Raw genomic sequence first — 12291 nt, 5'->3', positions numbered from 1 at the left:
AAACACTTCCATTTTACACTATTTCAACAGTGTGGCACCATTTTCTTCAATTTACTGAAATGTTGGCAGTCTAGGATCATCATAATGATCTGAAAAAAACCCTTGTTGTGAGCCGTAATCTTTTAATATTTATCATGGTAGTTCTCTGGTGCACCAACTTATGCTCATTGTTATGTGCCGTACTGACAATTAACAAAACTACTCTAGAAAAAATTATTTCCTGTACAAATCTTGGTGAAGAGTTTACTGACTTTGTAGTCAGTAAAATATCTTGAATCGCAACTGTTACTTTTTTTGTGACAGGGAGCAAACTTATATAAATGAGTATTAATCCTCCTTCAATAGAAAGAATGCAGTACGAATTGCTGGAATACATACCCTCTAAATGGAACAACAGCAAACCCAGTAAATCTATTAGCTCTGTGTCTCTAGGATGTTCAAACACAGGTAAATTAAGAAGTGGAAAAACAGTTCATGCAGCCCCAGACCATGCAGGTATGTATGGTGGGGCGGTGGGGCTGGGTTGGGTGGGATTCAACAGGTGACCACGAGGGAAAATGAAATAAATAATTAATTTTCCCTTGTTTTCATCTGTCGAAATACCCCTCCTCCCCCACCTGGCCCCAGCACTCTTACCTGCACGGGCCGCGGCTGAGTTCATGCCATGTTTTCTGTTGGAGCTATACGCACTTGTCAGCGACACTCTCTCAGAGCCATGCTTTACCTTTGACCCCTACATGTATCCTGCTTTTGTGCAAAATCAGGATTTACTAAACCTTTGGTCATCATGTGGTGCTTATTGTTACACAATGTGCCTAATAATAATAGGGTTTGGCCATCATCCTGGTGTCTAGGTGATGTGTCAGTCAGAAGGAAAGGTGGTCCGTAATTGTCAGTGCAACAAAAATCATCATTTAGCAATTGTGAATTTACAAAATAAACAATTTCTTTCTTGAGCCAATGTTGTGCAAATAGTCCATGGAAATGTAAGTTTTCTAATAAAATGTAAGGATTTTGGGGCCTTAGGTTCATCATTTAGTAACACAGGAAACACAAGCGGAGCACTGAGAACAAAGACATCAAGAGGAACAAGAAGAACAAGCGAGGAAAGAGGAGAAAAGTTTGACGATGATCGCGGGGAGGGACAGTGCCAGGACGATCCACTGGATGATCAAGATGGAGAACGTAAATAGGTAAACGGTTCTGTTGCAGTTCGTGTAGTTGGGGTACAGCGGGAAAGTCCAGACGCTCCCTGTTGGGTGAAAAAACAGACATTTATCATATCCCCAACACTGATCTCCGATCCTTGCCGACCCATCTTTAAAATAATCCTGCATTTTGACTAACCCACATTTCCACAATACCCATGAGGGCAATAGCCACCATGTGTCACTTAAAACTCTACTTATGTGTATAAATCTATTTTCCTGGCATAAGATGTAATATCCAGAAGGTACATTGATACCAATGATTATACTATGAATCTTTCAATTAAACAGTTATATGATATAAGCTTGAAGATACAGTATATTCGATTTACATGAAACTATTTCACCAAAGACCTCTAACGCATGAGGGGGGGAATTGAGGACTAAGGGTCAGATGTAGGTGGCCAAATAGCGAGCTCTTGCATTTAAAGAATCGGAAAATTGTGATTCCTTAAATGCAATGTAAGTAGTACAAAAGAAAGTGCACTTTAGCCTTAAGGAATCGCTAATTACCACCTACTTCAAGTTAGTAGTAATTAGTAGAAATTAGCACTTTTTTGCTTTTTTTAAAGTGCCCTGTGGCACACATTCATGCCTTTAGGGTATGTATGTGCGCCACATGTGCAAACATGCACATTTCAGGGGTGCAACAGGGTGTCCTTTTGACACCCTGGCACCCTTAAAATAACACCTGCTATCTGGATTCACTAATAGCGAATCGCAAATGGAGAATATCTTCCCATTCATTCCTATATTTCTCCAAGCTCATAGGAATGAATGAGTAGGTATTCCTTATTAGCGAATCTCAATTTGTGATTCGTTATTAAGGAATATTAAGGATTCCCATATATTTTAGCGATTCCTACCTATATTCAATTTTGAGAGTCCTTAATAGCGAATCGGTAAAATTCGCTATTAAGAATTTGCAAATTGGATTTTACCTACATCTGGCCCATATACATTAAATATCACAAAATATACGTGCAACATTTCACTTTAAATATTTACCATGGAAATAACAGAAAGCATCAGGATGCATTTAGATGGCGTAACCTTTTTGGCAAAGAAATTATTCGCAATCAGGAAATCCCAGGAAGCAGTCATGGGGTTGCTACAGTAAAACTGGTTGCACCTTAGCAGTACTAAGTGAGATGTGTCACAGATTAAAGAAAATCTCTCCTAAGTCCTTCTTCAGGTGTTTTCACTCACTGGGGCAATCTCTGACCCTACTGATAAAAGTTCGAAACTTTAAGGTTATTTTGTATGTTAAAATGGCTTTTTATCAGTGGTGAGTAAGGTAAAGCTCTGTTTGAAATACTTTTTGAGTAGGATAGATCGTTTTTCCCTTTATCGTAGAGCTCGGCCTACAACTGATGGTAAACTCCAGTTTACCACTTTGAATAGAATTTTCATCTCTGTGCTGGAAAAGCGGCCTGGAAGCTTCGGCCAGTATGGGAGAGACCTGGTCCAATTGTTTTGAGAAAACAAACTCACTCTAGCCCAGTAGATCACGTTGGCTTAACACGCCACAATCTGCATCTCATGATAAATAATGTACTTTTCAACTGTTAAATCTGGCTTGTCAAAATTTTATGAACGGTGTGGACTATATTGCCCCTGGTAATTAGTGAGTGCTGTAAACTCCATACAACTCGGAATTCAGCCCCTTGCGCAAACTCTGACTCGCTCACCGCCAGGGCCTGCGGAGGAACTACACGTTTTGTGCTTATGTTTGAGTTGTGATTGATGCTGAGTTCCTCCATTCCAGTCAAGGCGTAAATAAATATGTACCTGTCTCCCTTTATAGACCATTGAATAATAACTGAATGAGGGTGCCAAGATTCGAGAAACAGACAGGTGCCAAACTCCACTGCCCACAAAAGAACTGAAACTCTTCACCTTCTCCATTTACTTCTCTCGCTACCCAAAGTCCTCTCCTGGTCAACCCACAGCACCTCCTATCAATCAATGCAGATCTCAAAGATTTTTCTTCTATGGATTTTACCTGCCCACACCCAATTTATAAGTTAACCAGACCTTTTTTTAAAGCTGCATCTGTCTGTACAAAATGTCTGCCCGTGTAAAGCACTGCGATAACCTCTGGGGGTGCACAGACAAAATATTGACTCCAAAATATCGACTGGACATAATATCGACTTTTAAATATAGGCTGGACAAAATATCGACTGGACAGAATATCGACTACAAAAATATCGTTTTTAAGGTAAGTGAAGTAATATCGACTGTATAAAATATAGATAGCAAAAATATCGAATTTTTAATAATATATAATATTTTATAGTGTATTTTTATGTAATAATATGTGTGAAAAGTGTGTATTAATGTTATAAATAATTTTATTAAATGAATTTTGTTTTTATAATAATTGCGTAATGTAATTCTGTAGCGGGTTGTGGGTTTATAGGGGAATAGGGTGGGAAGTAATTTAATTATAATTAATTAAATATGTAAAATAATTAATTGAAATTAATTAAAAAAATGTATTTATATGTGTTAATTAATTTAATAGTAATTGCAAATTAATTAATAATAATTGATTAATTGTTAAATATGTACATTTTACTAATTTAATGCAGTAGCGGGTTGTGGGATTATAGGGGAATAGGGTGGGAAGTAATTTAATTAATAATAATTAAATATGTTAATATATTTATTGATAGTAATTAGTAAATAATTGATAATTATTTATATGTGTTAATTAAATAGTAATTGTTAATAATTTTATATTAATTGATTAATTTGTTAATATGTGATTTTTACAAATTTAATTATTACAACTACGCTTTCCAACGCTTTCCCTACTGTTGCACCCACTGGAGTGGGAATAGTAATTTTAACCCCTACGCTATCCAACACTTTCCCTACTGTTGCACCCACTGGAGTGGGAATAGTAATTTTAACCCCTATGCTATCCAACGCTTTGCCTACTGTTGCACCCACTGGAGTTGGAATAGTAATTTTAACCCCTATGCTCTCCAACGCTTTCCCTACTGTTGCACCCACTGGAGTGGGAATAGTAATTTTAACCCCTACGCTATCCAACGCTTTCCCTACTGTTGCACCCACTGGAGTTGGAATAGTAATTTTAACCCCTACGCTATCCAACGCTTTCCCTACTGTTGCACCCACTGGAGTTGGAATAGTAATTTTAACCCCTACGCTATCCAACGCTTTCCCTACTGTTGCACCCACTGGAGTGGGAATAGTAATTTTAACCCATACGCTATCCAACGCTTTCCCTACTGTTGCACCCACTGGAGTTGGAACAGTAATTTTAACCCCTACGCTATCCAACGCTTTCCCTACTGTTGCACCCACTGGAGTTGGAATAGTAATTTTAACCCCTACGCTATCCAACGCTTTCCCTACTGTTGCACCCACTGGAGTGGGAATAGTAATTTTAACCCCTACGCTATCCAACACTTTCCCTACTGTTGCACCCACTGGAGTTGGAATAGTAATTTTAACCCCTACGCTATCCAACGCTTTCCCTACTGTTGCACCCACTGGAGTTGGAATAGTAATTTTAACCCCTACGCTATCCAACGCTTTCCCTACTGTTGCACCCACTGGAGTGGGAATAGTAATTTTAACCCCTACGCTATCCAATGCTTTCCCTACGCTTGCATTCTTTGGAGTGGGAATAGTATTTTTTACACTTCTGGTATCGTACGGTAATATAATAGTATCTTATTTAATTATAGTATGTTACTATATATATATGTTTTAACAAATATGATTGTAAAAAAATTTTTTTTATTAATTGTATTTATTATTTAATTATTATAAGTTAATTTAAGTATTTTTAAGTATATTTTAGTAATTAAAATTTAATATTAATTTAATTTAACACTGTTTTTAATAAAGTCGATATTTTTTACAACTATATTATTGTAAACGATATTTTGTACTCAATATTTTTGTACTTACCTGTTTGTAGATACAAACTCGATATTTTGACTGTCGATATTTTGTCCACGATATTTTTGCAAGTCGATATTTTGTCCCTCGATAATATTTCAGTGATCCCCTCTGGGTCTACATAAACCCTATGTAAATAACGTCAATAAAATGCAAATAATAAGAGATCTGGAAGCAGGAAAATACAGGCATTTGGAATCAATTTATGGAACAACATGCCACGGGAAATTTGACTTGGGACACATATATCATATTTTAAACGATGCTTCAAAAAATTACATCCAGCTCAATTTTAGCAACCACTTTAAGTGCTCTTAAATAAAAAGTACACAATGAATCTGAGTGTTTTACTCAGATATAGAATGTATCACTTTTCTTACCTTGCCCAAACATTTTAATCCTGGTGGGTATTTTATGTTGTGATGGTAATAAATAGCACAACTAGCCATTCACAAACAGGAGCCTATCAGGTCACTTTATCTGTTAGTATATTCATCATGATAATCAATATACCCATCTCTTCATGCTCATGCACTATCTTGTAAATTACTTGTTGTGCTGTGCGCTCTCATGTTAAAGCCATTTCATCATCCACCATCTTATGGATGGCACTTTGTGTTTATAAATTATCATGCAAATGGACTGCTAATTTCATTAGTAATCTTGTGATTGATAGCTTCCAATCGTTTAATAATAACCTTCCCTAGAACTGTACAACATAAGTAAAGTTATTACCTGCGATAAGCCAAGCAAACCAAAAGAGGCTCAACAGTGCAAGGATGGCATAGACGAGCTTATGTGGCCTCAGTCCAGCCACAATAGAGAGGAGGGACATGACAATGACAGTGACGCCATTGACGATGAGGTAGATAGGGATGAAGCGTTGCGCTGGGCATTGTTGCAGATAAACAGAACCTGTGAGTATGAAAACAACAGATCAGTAAAATAACTACATAAGGTGTTGCATTACAGAGCAATTAAAAATTGCCAAAGAAATCTTCAGTAGGGTGGCTTTTATTTAGTTTGATCTTTTACCAGGAAATAACACATTGCCAGATACTCCAGACTCACCTGATAGAAGGTACAAGTCTTATTATAGCCTTATAGCCCGCCTTAGAGGGCTACACCCTATATTAAAGGCCCTCTCCAGCTTTAAAGGCCCGAGCCGAAGGCAAGGGCCTTTAACAAGGGAGAGGGACTTTAATAGCCGGTATATCCCAGCTACGAAGGGCTATAAGGCTATTAGAAAATTCTGCCACTAGAGGGCAGAATGTTCTAACAAAAAAAACAAAGTCTTTTGGGAGTGTGAGGGGATTGGAATCCCCTCAGGCTTCCTGAAGCCTTTGTTCACAGCCAGAGCTGTAAACAAAGAAACATTGGAATGTTGGTGCTCCAGGCTTATACCAGCCATCATAAGCCCAGAGCACTCCATTGTTTTCAATGGAGCTCCCAACATTGCAATGTTCTAATAAAATGTATATAATGCAGATAGTATGGCCGCAGTCCTCCTAGACAATAAGCACATTCCTGGAGAAAACCATGCTGGGATTTGCAGTTGTGTGGTTTGTTGATGAAAGACTATGGATATCCTTGCAAGTTAGGTCAGTTAAGGCATTTACCACACTTGGTAATATCATTATCCACGGATAGTTAAGGTAAATGCCTCCTCTTCATAGTTTTCACCTTGCAACGGAGACGTAACATCGCAAAATATTATAGTAGCAAAACGAATTCTGGTTTGCTTGTGTTTCCGTTCAGGGGGGACCGGGCTTGGCATTTCGGGCTGGACTGTTCCTATTGGAGCAGGGCCAAGGTTGATTTGCATATAGCTGGGTATGAACTGAGTCGGCATTGTGTGCAAAATAACGAAGGATTGGGATTCAGCCTGAGTGATTACCAGTGCCTGATAGTAATTCAAGCATTCCATTCAGCACTGTTTTGTATGAAGACAAAATTCCACATAATTTGGTATTTCTAAAGGCATTTTCCTTAATTTATTCCATTAGGGAAAACTGTGAGGGTATGTTTAAAACATACACAGGATCCCCATCACTTAGTTTACACAGGATCAGAACTTAGCAATGAACTTGAAATGGGGGCCTAAAACAGTTTGGCTTAAAACATATGATTTAAGACACCTTCTGACTTGACTCTGGTTTTCCTTTTAGACCACCTGTGCCTTGTCACCTTCTTTTTCTCATTCTTTTCTCCTCCCTTTCTCCAATCCTCATCCCCACCTTTGCTTTTTTCTTTTGCTCACATTCTAGCCCTCTTCCAATCAATCATTTCTATTGGACCCTCTCTTTCCCTTTCTTTCTCTCCCTGTCTCTCACTCTCTCCTCTCACTCACATTCTCACTCTCTCTTCCAACTGCTCAGTTTCATGTTCTAGCTAACTCTTTCAATCTATTATTTTGATTGTTTTTAAAGGTTTTTCTTATAACTCATCGGATCATTTTGGGATCACATGACAATCCATGACTCACATTACTGGCTCAATTATAAGTTGTGAGGCATTATATAACACCTGCCGTCACACCTCAGAGCTCTCACAAAAATGTGACACGAAAGAGCTCATGGTTATCAGCAGAGTCATAGCAAGAATGTCAATAAAATCCTATCCTATGAAAATTGTGGAGTTTATGCCTAGGTTGGTTGAATCTAAACACAGAAACCAACGTGATTCCCTTCCGATGAGTTACCTGCAATACTTTCAAGAGCTGAGGTGAGTCACATCCTGAATATTGGCAGAGGTTCCCTCAACCCCTTGCCTTTGGAATACAGTCGCGGAGGTGAGAACTATTTTTAAGAGACACTCAATTAATTCACTATGACAGCTCTCTTTAGGCTATGGGGAAACATTTAAGTCCTCATACATTTGTCTCAGTGTATTTTGGTGCTTGCAGTTCTGTTCTTCCAAAAGAAAAAAAGTGCTGAAGGGCGAGTCTCATTGGGGTTTTGGCTAAAAGAGGTATTTAAAAAAGAACTATCCAGAGATGTTGTTTGGGCCTGTTGCCAACAGAGACTACTTTACATGTATTTTATGAGTTTCAAAACATAGCAAATGGCCAACAGTCCAGAGATATCTCCTTTGTAGGGAGAAATTAAGAATGCCCTAGTTGGTGGAGAGTTTGGGGTGGGCCAGTCGCTAGAGATAACCCCTTGGTGGGGTGTAGCATGGACTTAATGATCTACCACAAACCAAAGTGTCACAACAGTTTGTCTCGAGTTGTAATAAAATCTTTCTTAAAAGAGATGGACAAAGATCGACCATTTCCTAGTTAATGAGCCAGAGCCCAAATCACATGTCGTACACCAAATAAGGCATTACTAGCCAACAGGTTATAAGTATGTATCCATTCAGCATAAAATAATCTTTCAAGGGGTGGTATCTCCTAATCTCATGAGGTGAACTGGAAAAAGGGATGAAAAGAGGATAGAAAAAGGTATGCATATGTCAGGGTGGAGGGGAGACGAAAGAGTACAAGGAGGCAATGAGATCATTTGATCTTACCAATGACAATCTCAGCGATGCTCAGTGCTATCCAAACAAGTGACATTAGACCAAGAAGCCATTCTGAAAAAGAAGAAAACATATCAATCTCTGAAATGCCTACTTCTACTCATCTGTGATACTAAAAGTAGAAGCTATTTAGAAAAGTTAAATAAAGAAAAAAACAACTTTCAAATTAAACTTTCAGTCTCTAAGCACCTCACCTTCTCGCCAACAACAGGTTAGCATCAATAACAGAGCTGATTTAAAGGCCATCCGGGCGCCACTTATTTCTATAATTCTCATCTCTTCATGTCTTATAATTATCAGCCCTTTACTTCTTGTAATTCTAGACAAAACATGTTTCAAGTCACACAGCAAGTGATTTTTCTTTTTAGTTCATTTCAAAAGCATTTTTTTCTTCATAGTTGTTGCTCTTTCCAATTTTCAGCAGTGAATTATAATTTACAATTGCAAAATAAGTTCATACCATACTGTTACTCTACTTCTTAAGTTAAGAACTCATGTAAAATCTTTTTTCTTGCACGCGTTTCACTCTAGGTTCCATTACCTTTCTGCCCTCTCAAGGGAAGTCAAGGTATCCAACTCAATATGTGCCTTTCGTTTTTAGATTATTTATATGGAAACCCTAGATCTCTCTTCAAAGTTGTTACTGAATCGCAAGATTGGTTTGCGAATCAGTATTTGGAAGGGGGGTGTATAGGGCTTCCCTTCCAAACAGCGATTCACAGTGGTATGTAATAATGCTTTGGGACCAAATTTTGTTCACAAAACATAAATATTGTACCACCAATTCAAAGTTGGTAGTAACCCATTCTAAATGGGAATGGATACTATGGGACCACTTTCCCTTTGAGAACGTAACACAAATATTTTTTTGAGAGTAGGCAGTGGTCCCGGACTGCCTACTCTTAATGAATTTTAAGCGTTTCATTTTTTTCTTTTGAAACATCCCATTTTTCATAAAGTTAAACGGCTGCATATCAAAGTAAAAAGTGTTGCTTTAATCAAAAGCAATCACAGACAAGGGGGTCTGCGGACCCTAGCAGGAAACCATCCCTGTGATAGCTATCATTCCTAATGGGTCGCAAACTGAGACTAATCTCATTAATATTTATGAGGTAGGACAATTTACGGCCCATTAGGTGTCGCTAATTGAAACTTCACACCTTAGGAATAGTAATTTCATAATTGCAATTTGAAAGAAATCGCAATTAGGAAATCACTATTTCCAATGTTTGTACATCCGGCCCATAATGGACTCCACCATCATCCCAAGAAGCCAATGCTCCAAACAACCACCTACCTCAGTGTGACCACATCATCCCTATCTTCAGGGCTCTTCTGTGGCTCCCAACCCCATTATGTATTAATTCCAAAACGTTTTGTATCATAAAATCTAGCTAACCAGCGAAAACACCCTTCTTTCCAGGCCCCAGCCTCAACAAATAACTGTTGTAAATCATTGATTGAATACTAACACCCAAAGCAGTGGTATCCATTCACACAGAAGAAGTAGTGTCTGAGGGACACATTCCACTTTGCAAATGTGGGATATTGGGAATGAGGAGCCGCCAGAGTTCCAAGGTACTGCTGCAGGCACCCAGCAAGGCATTTGCCAAATGCGTATTCTATTTTTTGATTGCTGCGCCTGTTCTTTCAAAGCGCAGGAAGTAGAAGGATAAAATAAAATGTTGGTTAAGAATGCAAAGGCCGGGACAAGATGAGGTCCGCTGTCTCTTGCAGTCCCCCCATCCCTACCATTCTGCACCATTCACAGACAGAAACCTGCCCCATTGATGTTAATAGGACAGGATTCTGCAAATCCTACCTAATGTTGATTTTGTGCTCAAGAGTAATATATCTATTACAGTGGAAAAGGAAGGTACGGTAACAAGGCGTTCGGTGTGTACAAACACCAACTGCCTTGCAATTCAACCCATAGTACATCTGGGGCTGTATAACAAATATGGTGGCTTTCCCTCTTTGTGCAATGGTGCACCTTTAAGTACAGGCGCCGTGCCCAAACAGGGATATTGCACAGTATTTCCATGGATGCTCCGCCCCCAGGGCAGCCGTGAACCAGTGCTAACCTGAGGGCAGCGCATCCAAAAGAAATAAAGCACAGCTGCTTCAAAGCCGCTCAGTGTTTCGCTGTGCAGGTGGCACTCACTTGCCCTTTCAAGAGGGGTGAGAGATCCCCTTGCAGGTGGGTGCAGTGAGTGACTACAAGGGGATGTCTGTGAGGACCATGGGACCCCCTTTCTCCCCTCTAGAAGGCTGCCTTTAGCAGGTGCCTCCTATAGTCATGTTTGCCTCTAGTCTACGTCCAAAATAGGGCGCGGAGGCAAAGTGATTCCCTCGTTTGTATGGATTCACGGCTCCGTGCACATGAGGAAACGCCCTCTGAGGATAGCGCTGGTGTTCAATGTGCGCCAGAGCTCTCTGTAATACAGAATGGGCCGCAGAAGCATCTGATGCCCCCTCTGTAATACCAAAGTGTCCTGGGGTGCACCAAGCTGGCACACATGCCCTTTGCACCCCTGAGGCACTCTGTGTAATACGGCTCCATGTCCCCAAAAGCACAGGGACCTGGAGACTGCAATGGCCGGTCATCTGTGAAGATGTTTGTGCCGCATGGTATGTCATGGCATGAATGGAGATGAGGCTGGAGACTCCATCAGTGATCCATTCATGGAAAAGCTCAGCAGTGAATAGGCGTAAAGGTGGAACGAATTAATGTACATTTGTGAGAAACTTATTTTTCTGAATAGAAGGATTTCCATTTCCAGAGGAACTCGACCATCAAACACCAAGAAATGTCCAACACCAAGAAAGTCCCAAAATGAAATGATAACCTTAGTTAATTGAAATGCAGTAAATTAACCAAATACTCACTGAAACACTGAGCGGCACAGCAACAGCAACTCTTGACTGATGTATCCTGTGCAAACATAAGACAGTGACTGCATTAGAACTGAGATCAAGCTTGGCATTTAAGCTTTGGGTCTGCTTTGTGCTAGCAGGGAGCTGTGATAGGCGTGCATTCATGCTGCCTTTAACCATGAAGAGTCACTACTGAAATGCGCTATGAAGCCTCAATAATGGTGCGCTATACAAACGCTAATTAAAAATAACAGTAAAGAACGAGATGAATTTGCAACTGAGATATGTGTGTGTGCTCATGCTGTACCATAGGTCCTCTTTGGGTTTAATATTGGCATTTGTGAGCATCACATCTGCCCTTGCTCAGCCAAGAAAGAATGTTGTGGATGTGATGGAGAACCACACTTCCAATCTTCTCTTTCAAGTATACTAGAAGCCCTTATTGATTCCATATTGATACTTTTTGATGTTTCTACGTTTTTTACACCTGTCTATTTACCTGGCAGTCCTGATGCACTCTGTCTTGGGCCATGACTCTGTTGTTTGTCGGCTTTCTTCGGACTCAGTTCCACGGCACACCTAGGATGTCCTTATGAGCCAATGAGTGACCGTTTTTCTTGTTGGCCGACCTACAGAAAAGTTAGGATTAATTAGTTTGATAATGCCAAATGCACAGCTTTGTTTGACATTTTTTGTTTAGCTCAGCTCCACTCTTTCTTTCTATTGGTCTCCCTTGCCATCC

The 12291-nt window shown here is 39.5% G+C and overlaps 1 pseudogene across 1 annotated transcript; it reads right to left on the bottom strand.

Moving 5' to 3' along the window:
- Positions 1–782: 782 nt before the first annotated feature.
- Positions 783–12081, bottom strand: LOC147692015 (transmembrane protein 272-like; annotated as a pseudogene). Its single transcript, XR_015299985.1, has 5 exons — positions 12049–12081; positions 11562–11607; positions 8664–8726; positions 5886–6065; positions 783–1252 (listed from the first exon to the last, which is right to left on the bottom strand). The product of XR_015299985.1 is annotated as a transmembrane protein 272-like (transcript).
- Positions 12082–12291: the final 210 nt, after the last annotated feature.

Source organism: Lissotriton vulgaris, chromosome 9 (genome assembly GCF_964263255.1).
Source record: "Lissotriton vulgaris chromosome 9, aLisVul1.2, whole genome shotgun sequence".
In the NCBI taxonomy this organism is placed as follows: Eukaryota; Metazoa; Chordata; class Amphibia; order Caudata; family Salamandridae; genus Lissotriton; species Lissotriton vulgaris.
The sequence above is the reverse complement of the archived record's forward strand: the minus strand, read 5'-3'. Positions and strand labels throughout refer to the sequence as shown.